The sequence below is a fragment of the Prionailurus bengalensis genome, chromosome D2 (genome assembly GCF_016509475.1).
Source record: "Prionailurus bengalensis isolate Pbe53 chromosome D2, Fcat_Pben_1.1_paternal_pri, whole genome shotgun sequence".
In the NCBI taxonomy this organism is placed as follows: Eukaryota; Metazoa; Chordata; class Mammalia; order Carnivora; family Felidae; genus Prionailurus; species Prionailurus bengalensis.
Genome location: NC_057351.1, coordinates 57599917 through 57613887, shown reverse-complemented (window position 1 = coordinate 57613887; position 13971 = coordinate 57599917). Strand labels below are relative to the sequence as shown.

The 13971-nt window shown below is 36.6% G+C and overlaps 1 protein-coding gene and 1 pseudogene across 1 annotated transcript in view; both read left to right on the top strand.

Moving 5' to 3' along the window:
• Positions 1-13971, top strand: part of HPSE2 (heparanase 2 (inactive)) — a 663935-nt gene that overhangs the window by 101005 nt on the left and 548959 nt on the right. The window lies entirely within an intron of this gene.
• LOC122493116 lies at positions 12105-13383 on the top strand (annotated as a pseudogene).

The following is a 13971-nucleotide window of genomic DNA, read 5'->3' as shown; positions in this document are numbered from 1 at the left end:
GTTTCTCCCCAACTTGTGCCCTCTCTCAAAACAAATAAATAAACTTAAAAAAAAGTCTTTAAACATCTCTCTCTAAATTGCTCTGGGCAATAGTCCTGAAAAACCTTGCTCTGTTCTTTCCCCCAAATCTCAATGCCTAGATATGTAGACTCTGTTTCTCTACCTCTATCCCAGTTTTATTAATATCCCAATCTGATTTGTCTAAGTAGGCATAGTTTTTTTTCAGTTTATCAGATAAGAGGCTGTTACAGTTATAGTAGTTGCAGTAGCTATATAACCCTCTTTAGATGAGAATAAACATGGACAATGTAAACATTAGATGAGATGATACATGACAGCACTGAGTACTAAGTAAAAGTTCTATATGGCTATCATATACATCATTGCCATTTCATGCTGATTTAGCTAATCACTTTTCAGTGTCACTTGTAACTGTGAAGTTGAGTATTGGTACTATATGGATATAACTATGGTATGCATGTAATTAAGTATATAAGAAGGAAGAAGAGAGGGAATAAAAAGGGTTTTTTTGTTTTTGTTTTTTTTGCAATATAGTCTTAAATATAAGTTTTTTTTTAACTGGAAAATCACTCATTTTCCATAGATGTAGTAACTTCAAATATGAGATATCACCTAAACCAATAAGGATGTCCAAAAACTACAAAGTTATTTGAGAACTGAGACACCTAGCTCCCATGACTTGGTCCTAGTATTGCCCTGCAAGCCAGAATATTTGTTACTAACCTTTTTGGGCAGAAATAGGGGAAAAGGTCCTTTATGGCTTAAAAAATGTTATCTATCTATCTATCTATCTATCTATTTTTGAGAGAGAGAGGGAGAGTGAAAGAGAGAGAGAGAGAGCGCGCAACCTGGGGCTGGGCAGAGAGAGAGAGAGAGAGAGAGAGAGAGAGAGAGAGACAGAATCCCAAGCAGACTCTGCAATTTCAGCACAGAGCCCAATGTGGGGCTTGAACTCAGGAACCGTGAGATTCCTAAGCTGAAATCAAGAGTCAGACTCTTAACTAACTGAGCCACCAAGGTGTCCCGTTTATGGCTTTTTAAGGGAGATATTCTCAATTTTCCATGAGATAGTCTTAAATTTTTAAAGGACTTTTGAAGTCCAGGTTGGTTCTAGAGCTTTCTTAACATGTATTTGGACATTTCCAGCTTCCTATCTGGCCTTATGAATCCATCTGGAACCTGAAGATGTCAGCATTAACTGAGTTCTGTGATCCTAGGTTTTGTTCTGAGCAAGTTTAGAAAGCATTCTTGGAGGAACACTGACGTCCTATGAGTTGGGAAGTATTCCCTCCTCCTCCATTTTCTGGAAGAGTTCATGAAGGATTGGTGTTATTTCTTCTTACATGCTTAATAAAATTCACCAGTAGAGTCATCTGGATCTGGTTTTGTCTTTGAGCAAAGATTTTAAATTACTAATTTAGTGTCTTTACTCATTATAGGTTCATTCAAATTTTCTATTTCTTTCTAAGGCAATTTTCGTCATTTGTGTCTTTCTAGGAATTTGTTCATTTCATCTACATTATTTAATTTATTGACATAAAATTGTTCATAATACTCCTTTATAATCTTTTAACTTCTGTAGATTCAGTGGTTATGTGCTCTTTTACATTCCTGATTTTGGTGCTCTGTCTTCTCATCTTTTTCCTTAGTGGGACTTGCTAAAAGTTTGGAAAAAATTTTTTTAACCATTTCTGAGAAGCATTTTTTGGTTTTATTTATTTCTTTCTACTGCATTTTTTATTTTTATTTTTTTTAATTTTTATTAAAAAAATTTTTTTTTCAACGTTTATTTATTTTTGGGACAGAGAGAGACAGAGCATGAACGGGGGAGGGGCAGAGAGAGAGGGAGACACAGAATCGGAAACAGGCTCCAGGCTCTGAGCCATCAGCCCAGAGCCCGACACGGGGCTCGAACTCACGGACCGCGAGATCATGACCTGGCTGAAGTCGGACGCTTAACCGACTGTGCCACCCAGGCACCCCATCTACTGCATTTTTATCTTCTACTTAATTGATTTACAGCGTAATATTTATTATTTCCTTTCCTCTCTTTGCTGTGAATTGAGTTTACTCTTCGCTTCCTAGGTTCTAAAGGTGGGAGCTCGGGTTATTAATTTGAGATTTTTTTTTCTAGCAGAGACATTTGAGGTTATAAATTCCCCTCTAAATATTGCTTAGCTGAAAATGGATAAATTTATTACTGGCTATTTTTTATTTCAGAAGTTTTTTTTTTAATTTTTTAATGTTTATTTTTGAGAGAGAGAAAGAAAGAGAGAGAGAGAGAGAGAGAGAGAGAATGAGAATGAACAGAGGAGGGGCAGAGTGAAAGGGAGACACAGAATCTGAAGCAGGCTCCAGGCTCTGAGCTGTCAGCACAGAGCCTGACATGGGGCTCGAACTCGTGGACCACGAGATCATGACCTGAGCTGAAGTCAGATGCTTAGCCAACTGAGCCACCCGGGTGCCCCTTTATTTCAGAAGTTTTTAATCTTGGTTTGGCAGAGACTATCCAGATATTTGTTCTGTTTGGACATTGGGTTGAATATTTACTGCCCTATCAAAACTACAGTCTTTAGGGGCATATACACCGTTGCTGGGAATTTTGTTTTGTCCTAAACATTTGTCCTTCAGAGAAAGTCTTACAAAACCATTTCCCCAGCTGCCTGCCTATACCTATTTTCTTTGTGCTCTGCATTTGTGATCTTCTGTGACTTCTCTTTTTACCAGTTCAGTTGTTTTCCATGACCACTTGAAGCTGAAGAGAGGAGAGGATGCAAGGGATAGAGTATTCCAAATGATGAAAGGAACTGGAAGTTAGAAGGTTTGAATTTTGTTCCCACTTTACTGCTCATCAGAGTCAGACATATATTTTGGATGAATTGGGGTGATGTGATTTCAGAAATGTCAGGAAGGCATTCTTCATACCTTCATTCTTCTTCCCATGTACCTTTGTCTAGTTGATGTTCACTCTTTACTCCTTGGCTTAGATATTTCTTCTAGAATTCTCTGACCCTTTGCACTTGGTTAGACCTTCCCTCTTATAACACTGTGTCTTAACTCTATCATAGCAAACCACACTTTAGTCTAACTACTTGTTTATTTATCTGTTCTTCCGTGTTTTCTGAGGGTAGGGCCCATCAATTTGGTTCATATCATATATAGTACCTGGCAATATTGGGTACTCATGTGTAATTTTAAAAATCAATTTCTGAAATTTAACAGTTATAGCTTTATTTGTATGTTTTTTACTCATGAATTTACTTTTCAGATCCTTTCCAGAAAGCAGGCTTTGTTGGGAGGGTGCTTGGGATAATTTGGGAGGCAGTACTAAAGGAGAACCAGGAACAGAAAAGGGCAAAAAAAAAAAAAAAAGCTCTATTTGCCTCTGAACTTAACATGGTTTATTGGAATTCTTGTTTTTTGATGAACTTGTAACATTTTTATGTTACCTTGAATGATGAAATGGAAAGCAATTGTGTCTAATTTGCTTATCTCACAAAATTGAGCTGGTGATCTTGTTGTACCTGAGAGAAATATGTTCAAATTTAGAATGATTTAATAAACTGAGAAAAGGGGAAGATATAAAAAGAAGGAAATTTTAGTTTGGGGTAATTACTTCAGAGGACAAGTAGGTAGTGATGGTGTCATGTCTTAAGAATAGTATTAATGTCTATAACATGCTTTAAGCATGAGAATAACAGTTAAAAAGGGTAACTAGACTTGATAAAGTTTACAAGGAAATTTTCTAGAGCTATAATTCTATACCTTAAACCTAGAATTACTGTATTTTTATGTATATGGAAGACTTGACACAATTGTTTTTTTTCTCGACTTAAAAATAATTTTAAGTAAGAAATTCTGGTAATAAAGAATAACACTTCACATCTGTATGTCATCCTAAATTTCTTTTGGTTGATAAGGTATATTTAAGAAAAATAACACCCTGGGGCACCTGGGTGGCTCAGTTGGTTAAGTGTTTGACTTCAGCTCAAGTCATGATCTCATGGCTCGTGGGTTCGAGCCCCACGTTGGGCTCTGTGCTGAATGCTTGCTCAGAGCCTGGAGCCTGCTTTGGATTCTGTGGTCTCCTTCTCTCTCTGCCCCTCCCCTGCTTGCACTCTGTCTCACTCTGTCTCTCAAAAATAAATAAATGTAATTTAAAAAAATTAAAAAAAAAAGAAAAATAACACCTGTGCTTTGCTTTATAATCTGCAAAACATTTTCTTTTTTTTCTTTAAAGATTATGAAAGAATTTAATTCTATTGGAGAAAATTATATGCTATGTACATATTTAATACATTATAAATGTATATAAAATATAAGGCCCCTCCTCCCCATGTTCTCTAACCCCACTTCCCTGGAATTGATACCATTAACAGCTGTATAAGCTTCCAGACCTTTTCTCTTCACATATAAACATATTTATGTGTGTGTATGTAACATTTATAGCAACATTATGTTAAAAAACAAAATTCAGGTGAGTAAATTTGAAGATCTAATTGGTTTTATTAAATGATTCAAGAATCGGCAGCATCCCATCTAGCAAGTAGAGGGGAGCTCCAAGAGTTGCACAAAATGAAAAATTTTTATAGAAATGAGGGTGGGGTAAGAAAGTTATTAGCAAATGAAAAGGATTGTTCCAGGCAAGGTCACTTTCCCTTAGAGGGGAAAGTAGGTGGTCAAATAACCTCATTGGCACTGATCAGAAAAATTCTGACTGACCTGTTAAGACTTACATTTTGGTGAGGGGGGGGTGGGTGCCTGGGTGGCTCAGTCGGTTAAGTGTCTGACTTTGGCTCAGGTCATGATCTTAGAGTTCGTGGCTTTGAGCCCCACATTGGGCTCTGTACTGACAGCTCAGAGCCTGGATCTTGCTTTGGATTCTGTGTCTCCCTCTCTCTCTGCCCTTCCCCTGCTCGTGCTCTGTCTCTGTCTCTCAAAAATAAATATTTTTAAAAAATTAAAAAAAGACAAATTTCTGGAGGATGTTGAAACTGCAACTAGATTAGGTATTAAGCTGTGGTTTTATGACAGCCTAACTGATGCCATTTTGGACCTGTGGTTTTCTTTTTAGCCAGTATAAATATAAAATATCTATGTATAAGCACACATATATATGCAACTTAGTTATTTTAATGCATATCCCGTACATATATTTTTATGAATTTATGATAATATTTCTGATTGATAGTTTACTAGCAGTAGAAGCGATGGAATAAAAAGTCACGTTTTAAATGTTACAGGCAAGTTGCCTACCTAAAAGCTTTCTATTTCCTCCAACTGTGTTATAGGAGTATCCTTTTGCCCATATCCTTGCCAACATGGGTATTATTAGTCCCTTTAATTCTTGCCAAACTGAAAAGTGGTACCTCCCTCTTTAGTTTGCAGTGCCCTGATCCCCAGTGTGGTTGAGCAAATTGTATTTTTTCTGTGAATTACCTTTTAATTCCTTGCCATTTTTTCTGTGTGTGTTATTTATATTTTTCATCCTGATTTGTAGAAGTTTTTGAATTATTAGGGATATTAACATTTATCTTTTAACTTTGTTTATAGTGTGTCTTACAAAAGCTTCACTTGTATTTTGTCAAATCTTCAAGATTTTCACATGTATTCTCATGCAATCTTTAAACCAAATCTATGAAGATAAAAATTACTATTATCGTTGTACAGATGAGCTAGCTGAGGTTCACAGAGCTTAAATTACTGGCCCAAGAAGGAAGAGATTCACATCTAAGCCTACATTGCTAGAAATAGCACACCATGATAAGGGAAACTAGAAAATAGGAGAATTGACTAAGGAGCCACAGAACTAAGAATGTTCCCTTCCAAACTGACTGTTCCTTATGGCTCAGCCATTGGTCAGTGGTCTTTAAGGAGACTGTGCCTAAAGCAGCAGTAACAGTTTGCAATGGACTCTAGGTGGTTCTGGTAATATGAGGTGTTTGTAACTCCTTTGGCTTAGCTTTGACACCCATTTCCCTTCCTCGCCTCTCCCTGCCAACTTTGTTTTATGGCTCTTGGCTTAGGTCTTGGATATTAATTTTGCTTACTTCATGACTGCTGGCTCTGACCATTGGCTATGCCTATGGACAGATTACTGGCTGTAATCTCAGTGGATCTCCCAGTTCCAGATTTAGGATTTTGGCTTTAGTTGAAGGCCATCGTGCTGATACTGGGCTCCTAGGCCTTTGTACCTGTGGATAACAGAGACATGGAGAGTTGGGGAAAACGCAGCAGAAAAAACTTTATTTAAAAATTCCTTCAAGGGGCACCTGAGTGTCTCAGTTGGTTACGTATCTGACTTCAGCTCAGGTCATGATCTCACGGTTCATGAGTTTGAGCCCCACATCAGACTCTTTGCTGACAGCTCAGAGCCTGGAGCCTGCTTTGGATTCTGTGTGTGTGTGTGTGTGTGTGTGTGTGTGTGTGTGTGTGTGTCTTTGCCCTTCTCCCACTCACATTCTGTCTGTCTGTCTCTCTCTCAAAAATAAATAAACATAAAAAAGTAAAAATAAAAATGCCCTCAAAATGTTTAATGAGAAAATTCAGCTACTGCATACCAAATATCTGTGAGAAAGTAGGGGTAGGTTGGAAGGGTGGTACATTTCATTCTTCTCTTTGACTGGAAAGAACAAGTTACAGGCAGTTTAATTATGCACAGAAAACATCCTGATAGGGATTTTGGTGGCCCATTCTCCTCTCCCCCTCCAAGACCACCACAAGCTTATTATAAGCATATATTGTCACTATCTCATACCTAACCATGGGGAAAAGCCAAAATTTTCTCTTGTACTTCTCAGCAGATGCAAGTTTCTATAGGTTAAAATTTTCAATTAACAAATGCTCCTATTAAAGCATTTCTATTTTTTTAAGATATTGTTTGCATACAATATCCCACTTAATCTTTACAACAACCCTATTTAAAGATAGGGAATGTGAGACACAGAGAGTTAAATAATTTGCCCAAGCTCACACAGTTAGGAAGTGGTATAGCAGGGGCATCCAGAGTCTATGCTCTTTACTGTCCTAACCACTAGGCTGTGCTGCTTCTCATGGGCATAAATAAGAGAGAGAGAGAATATTTTCTTTAACAGTAGCAAACACTTGTTTATTATATTCTGGGACATATACTACATGCTTTATATGTAAAATGTTACTTAATCTTTACCATAGTCCTTTGTGTGAGGCACTATTATCTTCTAGATGTAAAACCTGAAGTTTAGAGGGTAAAGTAACTTGCTCAAGGCTATATAATCAGTAATGGAAAGGCTATAATGATAAAAAACAAACAACAATAAAACCCAGTTACTTTTATTCTCCTAAGCATTGAATTTACAGGCCTACAGTTGTAAGTTCAAATACTGAAAGCAACTTGCAAGAAAGTCCTGAGAGAGTAACAGAATGGACACCTCACTTGAGGACTTGGTATGGAGGCAATGTAGTGCAATGGACAGCATATTGGACTATCTGGGGGTCCAGACTAAGTCTATACCTGTCACCAACTCATTATATGACCTTGTGTAAGATAGTTCCCTTCTGGGTTGAAGATTTATCTATAAAACTAATGCATAGGATTAGATAATCTCAAAATAACTTTATGATTCAAATGCTCATTGATTATTGTCACAGGTAGATTATATAGAAGAGATGTTAGATTATCTTGAGGTTTGGTTTTCCCCTGCTGTCTGGGTCTGGCGTTATTTTGTTTGTTTTGCATTATTTTCCAATGGATTGACTCCTTTTGCTGTGGGGCAGGCAGCTTTCTTTCCTGCCCAAGTTCACTCCCATCATCACCGTCTGTGGTGTGCCACCCCTTCCTCTCAACATCTGGGTTTCTTTTTTGAAGGGCTCTCTGTATAACTGTATTCTGTAAATCACTGCTCCAGTCCTCAGCCTTCTCTGAGTTCCTGGATTATTTGTCATGTGTACCTGTCACCAGATACTTAGTTTCCTTGAGTTCTTCGCTGTTGCCCATGTTGGCATTTTCTTTGTTTCTTTTTTTTCCCCCACTTTCAGAAACATCTTTATTGTTTGCTTCTTTAAACAGTTCTCTACATATATTTCAACATGGTTTGTACATCCATTCATTTTATTTTATTTTATTTTATTTTATTTTATTTTATTTTATTTTATTCTATTTTATTTTTTCATGATAAGTGTACTCTTTAATCCCCATCACCTATTTCACCCATCTCTCTCTCACTTCCTCTCTGGTAACCATCAGTTTGTTCTCTATAGTTAAGAGTCTTTTTCACACACAACCACCACAAGGAGGATTACAAATTTATAACCAAAGGATCTCACAAAATAAGTAGGTGTTTCAACGTATATTAAATTAGGTGAGATCCACTATAAATACTTCTAACAAAATAAACAGTGAATATTGAAAAAAAAGAGTCTGTTTCTTGGTTTGTCTGTCCCTCTTTTTTCCCCTTTGCTCATTTGTTTTCTTTCTTAAATTCCATGTATGAGTGAAATCATATGGTATTTGTCTTTCTCTGACTGACTTATTTAGCTTAGCATGAAACTCTTTAATTTGTCCATGTTGTTGCAAATGGCAAGATTTCATTTTTTTAGTAGCTGAGCAATATTCCACTATATATAATACCACATCTTCTTTATCCATTTATGTATCAGTGAACACTTGGCTGTTTCCATAATTTGGCTATTGTAAATAATACTGCTGTAAAAGTAGAAATGCATGTATCCCTTTGAATTAGTGTTTTTGTATTTTGGGGGTAAATACTCAATAGTGCAAGTACTGGATCTTCGGGTAGTTCTATTTTTAACTTTTTGAGAAACCTCCATACTGTTTTCCACAGTGGCTATACCAGTTTGCATTTCTACCACATGTTTGCATTTTCTGTAGAATTTTAACACTACTAGCTCAAACTTCTAAATTCACTGTTGACTTTAAACATAAGAATATATCTCCCAATATATGCCACAAGGACATTTATTTATGTCCATATTATCATTTTAGTATATCTTTTGTGCTCTATTTCTTATCCTTTACTATAGTTGTAGTAAGTGTCTTCTTTTTCTCTTAAGATGATCCTTATTTATTATCCATAGGTTTTTTGGGGGGGAGTAGGTAAGGGACATACACTTTATTATTTTGGGGTATTTTTCTAATTTTGTTTTTGCTAGGCAGGAAAAATTTTTCCAAAATGTTTTTGAGTTGGAATTTTTCTCATACAATTTCTCTAAGCTTTCATTTTTATTATATCTGTGTGGGATTCTATATTGCTGTACATTTTAATATATATTAAAATATTTAAAGTGTTTGTGGTTATTATATTACTCTTCTTTGGGCCTCTTATGTCTCTACAACTAGACTGTAAGTTTTTTGAGGGCAGGACCATATCTGTAGCACCAGCTCCTGGCTTGGTACCTTTGTGTAGGAATGGTCCCTTTAGTGAAAACTCTTGTGAAAAGTTCCGTGCCCAGACTTACAAGTTATAAGCTGGTCTTGTTTTTTGCACCCAGTTCTTTTTCCTCATTGAAAATGACATATGAGTTTGTTGTTCCCAGCAAATAGTCTGCTAACATAGAGATGCTAATTTTTTTGGTGGACATATTAGTGTTTTCATTAAAAAAAAAGGCAGGGGTAGAAAGAGAAAAGAAACGTACTGCTGTTTATATTAATCTATATCATCACCAATGTAAAGTACTAGTAGATACTTGAAAACGTTTATGGTCACCAAGAGTCTACCCTTTCTTGCCAACAAGAGTGAAGAAGATCCATAAAAAGAATAGATGAAGTAGGACAATTTTGTAAGTTTAAAAGTGGGAAGGAATTTATTTTAACACACATGTATTTACACCTCTAGACGTCTGTGATTCTGAGAATGAAAAGTTCGCCACAGTTCCTCATGGTATAATGGAACACTTCAAGTTTGAAAAACTCTACTCTGAGTTTTTCCTGAGTAAGGAATTATGTGAGACTCCTGCTGTGGTTATTTTGTAGTTCTGGAACTGAACCTTTATTAGAGGTGTTGTTCATTGGTATTATACAGGGATTGGCAAACTGTGGCCCATGGGCCAAATATGGCCTGCTGTTTTTGAGCATGATTTTTGAGCAAAGAATGGTTTTTACATTTTAAATGGTTCTTAAAAACCACACTAATAATATTTCATGACATATGAGATGTATTTTAAATCTAAATTTCATTATCCAATAATTGGAACAAAGCCATGTTCGTTCATTTATTTATTGTCTATGGTTGTTTTTTTTTGCTAGAATGGCAGAGTTGAGTATTTGTGACCCAACCCACATGGCCCATAAAGCCTAAAATAAAATAGTTGCCAAGTTTTTATCTGGCCATTTGTAGAAAAAGTTTGCTTTATACTTTTGGTACAAGATAAGAGACCAAAAAAAAAAAAGTCAACTGGAGACAGAAATGAGGATAGAGGCAGAATTCCTTTCCTGCTACTTTTTTATTCCTTCCCTGACCCCTCCTATTCCCCAGTAAGCTCTATCACTTTTTCTCTTGCATATACTCCCCCACTGTTCCCCACCTCCACATTCACAGGGACATATATATTGTGAGAAAAAGAAAATGAAGGTCTTTCATTTTTATGACAGTTTAGTTTGTGGTTGCTCTTAATTTTTGAAATTGCATTTTCCTTTATTTTAATTCTGAAGTTTAGACCATCTGGGGAAGAAAACTGGGGACCTCAGTATGTATGCTCTCCATTTGGCAACAGCTAAAAGTAGTGCTAAGACCAGTCAAGAGGAGTGAGACTGAAAATGAAGCTTTGTTGGCCTGTATTGAGAAATTGGGGCCAGAACTGACAGTTGGAGCACCATTTTTGCCCATTGTGCTGGGAATTCTGTTTTGTTCCACTGTACAGAAAACCTTTAGGGGTTAAACTCCTACCATTCAATTTTTTTTTTTGAGGAAACAACAACACAAAACTAGAGGCTCAATTTGGAGGAGAAGCTGAAACTGATTCAAACAAGATTTCATTAACTAATTTGGGGAGCATTTGGAGCTGTTCTGAGCTATACAATTACTTCTTTTCTCATCTCCACTGGCACTCTGAGAATCAGATCACCTGGGGAAAGCAGATTTAAAAAATTCCAGATGGTGTGTGCGATGCTCCAGCTGTGGAGAATCTCTCCCAGTCAGGCAATCTGCCTTTCTGCCGGAACCCTCTAAAACTGTGCTGCCCATTTGTCATGCTTCTCCAATTGCAGCCTTCTGGATAGCTTCTCTTTGCCTTGTCTGACTCTTCCTTTCCAGTTTTTATCATCCCCCTCCATGAGCTAATGTAGTAACATCTCTTCATTGGCTATAAATCCATAGAAGAACCCGATATAAAATATGGTTTTGTGAAGGATAATTGGAAAACATCTGTTTTTTACCCATAAGATTCAGTGTTCACTTGTCTCATATGACGACGTGACTGTTTGTGCATGTGTGAAAAAGAAAAGAAACAGGAAGAGGAGAGGGAAAGGCTAGCATGAGGGTGAGCAAGAAAGATTTCATGCATGTGTTTTTGTAGCCAGCTGGACAAAATAAGTTCATCTCCATGTCAGCTTGATTAGAATCCTGGGTTAATGTTGAGAAAGGTTAGTCTCACTGACTTGAATGACCTTGATAGGGCTACCAAAGAACTGATTGCTTTTGGGTTGGCCCTGGCTATTGTTTTGATGATAAGTTTTGTCTGGAGTTGTTTCTAGCTTATGGTGGCAAGGCCTGAAAGCTTATAGGCATCTTTTGGTCTCCAGAGGGTTCAGGTGGATTTTCCTTAGAAGTTGAACACTATGGGGAGGTGAAGAAGCAGGTAAGAGATGACACTCCATGCTGTTGCTACCTGCTGTTCTTGTTGTGTCTTTTTGTAGTGAGTATGCCTTTTCTAATCTGTAGAATATTAGGTGAGTAAACTTTGAAACCTTTCATTTTAGCTGTGTTAAGAGTCTATAATTGGATTCATGTAAGGTGTATGGGTCATTTGAGTTATATTTTACTTGGTACTTGGTGCCTTTTGAAATCTAGGTGCCTTTTGGTAGGAACTAAAATTCCTCCCCCCATATTGTTACTTTAAAATGTGAATAAAATTTGTATGTCATAAAATTGCAAATATCTGAAGTGTACAGTTTGATTGCTTTTGATAAAAGTATGCATCTATGTAACCATCACCTTAAACATGATCTAGAACATTTCCATCATCCAGAAAGTCCCTTACAATAGGTCCCTTTCTGGTCCATCACATCTTGCAAGGCAACTACTGTTCAGATTTCTATCACCATAGATTATTTTGCCTGTTCTTAAACTTCATATATATTGTTTTGTGTCTAGCTTTTTAAGTTTAGCATAATGATTCCAGTGCTCATCTTAGTTATGTGTTATCAGTAGTTCATTAAAATTTTTTTTTTATTCTTTCCCATCTTGCAAGATGGTGGATGAAAAAGCCAAGAAGCCTGATAGTAAGGAGAAGAAACTTGAAGCCAAGAAAGCTGATCCTGGTGGCAAGGTTAAGAAGGGTAATCTCAGGGCTAAAATGCCCAAGAAGGGGAGGCCCCATTCTAGCTGAAACTCTGACGTAGTCAGAGGAATTGGTGAATACTCCCCATCAGCTATATATTCCAAAAAGGCCATGTACAAGAGGAAGTATTCAGCAGCTAAATCCAGGGTTGAAAAGAAACAGAAGGAGAAGGTTTTTGCTATAGTCAAAAAACTAGTTGGTGGTGACAAGAATGGTGATACTTGAGTGGTTAAACTTTGCAGAATGTCTAGGTATTTTCCTACTGAAGATGTGCCTCAAAAGCTGTTGAGCCAAGCAAAAGACCTTTCAGCATGTGAGAAAACTGTGAGATAGCATCATTTCTGGAACCATTTTGATCATCCTCACTGGGTGCCATAGAGGCAAGAGGGTGATTTTCCTGAAGCAACTGAACAGCGGCTTGCTGTTTGTGACCAGATCTCTGTCCCTTAGTTGAGTTCCTCTGCATAGAACACACCAATTTGTCGTTGCCACCTACACGAAAATTGATATCAGTAGTGCAAAAATCCCAAAACATCTCACTGATGCTTATTACTTCAAAAATAAGAAGCTATGCAAACCCAGACACCAGGAAGGTGAGATCTTTGACACAGAGAAGGAGAAATACGAGATTACAGAGCAGTGCAAGGTTGACCAGAAAGCTGTGGATTCACAAATTCTGCCAAAAATCAAAGCTGTTTCTCAGCCTCAGAGCCACTTCTGCTCTGTGTTTTCTCTCACAAATGGAATTTATCCTCACAAATTGGTGTTCTGAATTTCTTACCAAGAACTTAATGAAATAACTGATCCATTTCAAAAAATAAATAATGAATAAAATTTAAAAATTCTGAGTTGTTTTTCATTGTATGACTATCCCACAATCTGTTTACATTTTCTCCTGTTAGTGAACTTCTAACTTTTAGTCAGTTTTACAGAGCAGAAAGTTTTAAATATGGTAAGTCCAGTTTATCAAAAAAAATTTTTATGGTCAGTGTTCTTGGTGTTCTATCTAAGAAATCTTTGTTAACTCTCAAGGACACAAAAATTTTCTTTCATGTTTTCTTCTAGACATTTTATGGTTTTGCTTTTACGTTGAGGTCTGTGGTCCATTTCACATTAATTAATTGTGTCAAGGCAAAAAAATAATTATGTCAAGGAATATTAATATTCATTTTTTTCATATGTTTATTCATTTATTCTGGCAACATTTGTTGAAAACACTGTCTTTTCCCCTTAATTAATACAGTTGAGTCTTTGGCATATTGGTCTGTAGGTTTCTTTTTTTTGTAATGTCCTTGTCAGATTTTGGTGTCAGGGTTAAGCTGGGTTATAAAAATAAAATGGAAACATTCTTTTCCCTTTTATTTTCCGAGTTTGTGTAACATTGATATTAAGTCTTCCTTAAAGGTAGATAGAAATTTCTAGTGAACCCAGGTGGACATGGAGTTTTATTTATGC